The sequence below is a fragment of the Bos javanicus genome, chromosome 6 (genome assembly GCF_032452875.1).
Source record: "Bos javanicus breed banteng chromosome 6, ARS-OSU_banteng_1.0, whole genome shotgun sequence".
Lineage (NCBI taxonomy): Eukaryota > Metazoa > Chordata > Mammalia > Artiodactyla > Bovidae > Bos > Bos javanicus.
Window position 1 is genome coordinate 20,958,505 of NC_083873.1, and position 5,306 is coordinate 20,963,810.

The window sequence follows — 5,306 nt, forward strand, 5'->3', positions numbered from 1 at the left end:
AAAAAGGAGAACCAAAAAAACCTAAAGTCAGCAGGAGAAAGAATATAATAAAGACTATACAGGAAATAAAATAAAATAGAAAAAAAAACCAATAAAACCAAGAGTTGGTTCTTTGAAACAAAACTTACCTCTAGCCAGGCTCACTAAGAATGAAAAAGAGGAAGACCTAAATAAATAAATTAAGAAATGCAAGAGGAGAAATCATAACTGATATTGCAGAAATACAAAAATCCATAAGAGAATACAATGAACAATTATATGCCAAAAAATTTAATAATCTAAATGGACAACTTTCTACAAACATAGAGCCTACCAAAACTGAATCAAGAAGAAACAGATAACTTGAAAAGACTGTTCACTAGAAATGAAGTAGAATTTCTAATTTAAAAAAAGAAAGAAAGAAAGAAAACCCTCCTACAAATAAAAGTCCAGGACCAGATAGCTTCACTGGAGAATTCTATTTAAGCATACAAAGAAAAATTTATACCAATCCTTATCAACTCTTCCAAAAGACTAAAGAGGAAGAAACACTCCCAAAAACATTCTATGAAGCCACCATTACCCTGATACCAAAACCAGACAAAGACACTACCAAAAAAGAAAATTACAGGCCAATGTGTTTGATGAATATACATACAAAAATATTAGCAAAATAAATCCAATAACACGTAAAAAAGATCAGACGACCAAGTTGGATTCATCCCAGGGTCACAAGAATGGTTCAACATATGCAAAAGTCAATGTAATACAGCACATCAACAAAAGACAAGACAAAAAAACCACATGATCAGCTCAATATATGCAGAGAAAATTATTTATGACAAATCCATAGCCAATATAATACTCAATGGTGAAAAACTGAAAAGTAAGTCGCTTGGTCGTATCCGACTCTTTGCGACCCCATTGACTGTAGCCTACCATGCTCTTCCGTCCATGGGATTTTCCAGGCAAAAATACTGAAGTGGGTTGCCATTTCCTTCTCCAGGGGATCTTCCCAACCCAGGGATTGAACCTAGGTCTCCTGCATTATAGGTAGACGCTTTACCATCTGAGCCACCAGGGAAGTTGAAAAAAAGTTGAAAAACTGAAAGCCTTCCCACTAAAATCTGAAACAAGAAAAGGACACCCTCTCTCACCACTTTTCTTCAATACAGTATTGGAAATCCTAGCCACTGCAGCCAGACAAGAAATAAAAAGTATTCAAATTGGTAGGGAAGAGGTAAAATTCTCATTATACACAGATGACATACTATGTATACACACACACACACACACACACACATATATACACATATAATATCTCTGAAGACTCCACACACAAAACTATTAGAACTGATCAATGAATTCAGCAAAGTAGCAGGATACAAGATTAATATACAGAAACCCATTGCATTTCTTTACACTAAAGATGAAATATCAGAAAAGAAATGCAAACAATCCTTTTTAAGACATCATAAAAAATACTTAGGAATAATATCAAGGAGGTGAAAGACTTATATGACGAAAACCACAATACATTAATAAATTGAAGATGATTGAACGAACTGAAGAGATATCCCATGCTCTTAGCCTGGAAGAATTGTTAAAATGGCCATACTACCCAAAGCAATCTACAGATTCAATGTGACCCCTATCAAATTATATAAGACATTTCTCACCGAACTAGAGCAAATAACCCTAAAATTTGTATGGAACTATAAAAGACACAGAACTGTCAAAGCAATCATGAGGGAAAAGAACAAAGCAGGAGACTTAAACTTCTCAGACTTCAAACAAAACAACAAAGCTACGGTAATCAAAACAATATGCTATTGGCACAAAAACAGACATATGGATCAATAAAAAAGAATAGCTCAGAAATAAACCTGCACACTTATGGACAATTAATATTTAACAAAGGAGGTAAGAATATACAATGGAGAAAAGACAGTCTTTTCAGCAAGTGGGGTTGGGAAAGTTAGATAGCTACATGTAAATCAATGAAGTTAGAACAGACCCTCATACCATACACAAACTCAGAATGGTTTAAAAATTTTATATATTAGACAAGACACCATAAAACTCCTAGGCAAAACATTCTCTGACATAAATCCTACTAATATTTTTTTACTAGGTCAGTCTCCCAAGGCAATAGAAACAAAAGCAAAAATAAACAAATGGAACCCAGTTAAACTTATAAGCTTTGGCACAGCAAAGGAAACCATAAACAAAATGAAAGGACAGCCTACAGACTGGGAGAAAATATTTGTAAATGATGTGATCAGCAAGGGCTTAATTTCCAAAATATACAAACAAAAAAAAGCTCATACAATTTAATAATGAAAAAATCCAATTAAAAATGAGCAGAAGACAAAAATAGACAATTTTCTAATGAAGACATACAGATGGCCAAGAGACACATGAAAAGATGCTCATTGCCACTAATTGTTAGAGAAATGAAAATCAAAACTACAATGAGTTATCAGCTTATAACAGTCAGAATGGCCATCATTAAAAGCCTACAAGTAATAAACACTGAAAAGAGTGTGAAAAAAAGGGAACCCTCTTACACTGTTGGTGGGAATGTAAATTGGTGCAGCCACTATGGAGAATGTATGTAGGTTCCTCAAAAAACTAAAAATAGAGTTGCTATATGATTCAGCAATCCCACTCCTGGGCATATACTCATAAAAAACTATAATTTGAAAAGATACAGGCACCCCTACGTTCTTAGCAGCACTATTTACAATAGCCAAAACATGGAAACAAATTAAATGTCCATCAACAGATAAATGGAAATAGAAGATGTAGTACATATATATTACACAATGGAGTACTAGTGAGCCATAAAAAGAAAAAAACAATGCCATCTGCAGTAACATGGATGCAACTAGAGATTATTATACTAAGTGAAGTAAATCAGAAATAAAGAGAAGTCCATATATCACTTATATGTGAAACCTAAAATACAAAAAATGAACATACCTATGAAACAGAAACAGAACTCACAGATATAGTAGGCTTGTGGTTGTGAAGGTGGTGGGAGGGGGAAGAAAGGACTGGAGTTTTAGATTAGTAGCAGAGGAACCAGAGATCAAATTGCCAACATCCTCTGGATCATGGAAAAAGCAAGAGAGTTCCAGAAAACATCTATTTCTGCTTTATTGACTATGCCAAAGCCTTTGACTATGTGCATCACAATAAACTGTGGAAAATTCTGAAAGAGATGGGAATATCAGACCACCTGATCTGCCTCTTGAGAAATTTGTATGCAGGTCAGGAAGCAACAGTTAGAACTGGACATGGAACAACAGACTGGTTCCAAAAAGGAAAAGGAGTTCGTCAAGGCTGTATATTGTCATCCTGCTTATTTAACTTATATGCAGAGTACATCATGAGACACGCTGGCCTGGAAGAAACACAAGCTGGAATCAAGATTGCTGGGAGAAATATCAATAACCTCAGATATGCAGATGACACCACCCTTATGGCAGAAAGTGAAGAGGAACTCAAAAGCCTCTTGATGAAAGTGAAAGTGGAGAGTGAAAAAGTTGGCTTAAAACTCAACATTCAGAAAACGAAGATCATGGCATCTGGTCCCATCACTTCATGGCAAATAGATGGGGAAACAGTGGAAAGAGTGTCAGACTTTATTTTGGGGGCTCCAAAATCACTGCAGATGGTGATTGCAGCCATGAAATTAAAAGACGCTTACTCCTTGGAAGGAGTAATGACCAACCTAGATAGCATATTCAAAAGCAGAGACATTACTTGCCAACAAAGGTTCGTCTAGTCAAGGCTATGATTTTTCCTGTGGTCATGTATGGATGTGAGAGTTGGACTGTGAAGAAGGCTGAGCGCCGAAGAATTGATGCTTTTGAACTGTGGTGTTGGAGAAGACTCTTCAGAGTCCCTTGGACTGCAAGCAGATCCAACCAGTCCATTCTGAAGGAGATCAGCCCTGGGATTTCTTTGGAAGGACTGATGCTAAAGCTGAAACTCCAGTACTTTGGCCACCTCATGCAAAGAGTTGACTCATTGGAAAAGACTCTGATGCTGGGAGGGATTGGGGGCAGGAGGAGAAGGGGACGACAGAGGATGAGATGGCTGGATGGCATCACTGACTCGATGGACATGAGTCTGAGTGAACTCCAGGAGTTGGTGATGGACAGGGAGGCCTAGCGTGCTGTGATTCATGGGGTCACGAAGAGTCGGACACGACTGAGCAACTGATCTGATCTGATCTGAGATGCAAACTATTATGTATAGGATGGATAAACAATAAGGTCCTGCTGTGTATCACAGGGAACTATATTCTATGTCCTAGGATCCATAATGGAAAGGAATATGAAAAAGTATATATATATACTATATTGAGTCACTTTGCTGTACAGCAGGGATTAACACTGTAAATCAACTATACTTCAATAAAGTAAAAAATATACATCTAGAAAAATAATGACATACTAGGAAGAGGCAAAAACATTTAAGCTTTACCTCCCATAACTTGGAAGATAAAAATGCACCTCACCAAACTGTAGATGTGGCCAAGATGATTTATAAGAAAAATATAAAAAGTGTGAGCTAATCTCTTTAACCTGCATATATTATGTTTCTATAAAAAAAGAAATTAGATCAGACAATTTATCAATTTGTAAGCAGCATGTTATAAATCCAGATATTTCTGGCTTTAAAAATTAAACTGTTCTTCCTTCTCAGCTTTGCAACCAGTTAAAGATTCTCAGATTAAGACTCAAAATAGGAGCAAAGATTAAATCAATATTAGCATATAGCCTGGGGGCATAGAACAATTTCTTTTGGCCCTCAGACCATTTGTTAAGGTCTCTGAAAGCATTAGGTGGTGCCTAGAAGATCTCTTCCAGCCCTAAAAGAGGGCATCTAAAGAAAGACTCTCTAGATAAAAAGAGCCTGTTTTTAAATTGTTTTTTAAATAGCATATAAAAACACTGATAGGAATTTTATACAAATCTGGCAAGCTTAATTTTTAACAAATTCATTTTGAATCATACAAAAGAATCAGGTTATTTCTTTTCAGAAGATTATTTTATAATTGGTAGATACTTTGGATTTTGATCCTTAGAAGCAATTATTTTTAATCATAGAACAAAACATTTTCTACATAGGAAGCCAGTCACATTGAAAAAGTTTACTGACGTAGTCTGACAGAAACCTACTGTGTCCAAGATTAAGAGTAGGAAAAAATGCACATTCAAGAAAATTATGACTGTTTTGGGATCCATGACATACACTAGAAAAAAAAAAATAGAAGATCCAGAATTTTTTGAGATATTTGATTAACAAAATAC

At 35.6% G+C, this 5,306-nt stretch overlaps 1 non-coding gene across 1 annotated transcript; it reads right to left on the reverse strand.

Annotated features, from left to right (window-relative positions):
* Positions 1-991: 991 nt before the first annotated feature.
* On the reverse strand, positions 992-1,063 carry TRNAY-AUA (transfer RNA tyrosine (anticodon AUA)). Its single transcript has one exon. It is a non-coding gene; the product is annotated as a tRNA-Tyr (tRNA).
* Positions 1,064-5,306: the final 4,243 nt, after the last annotated feature.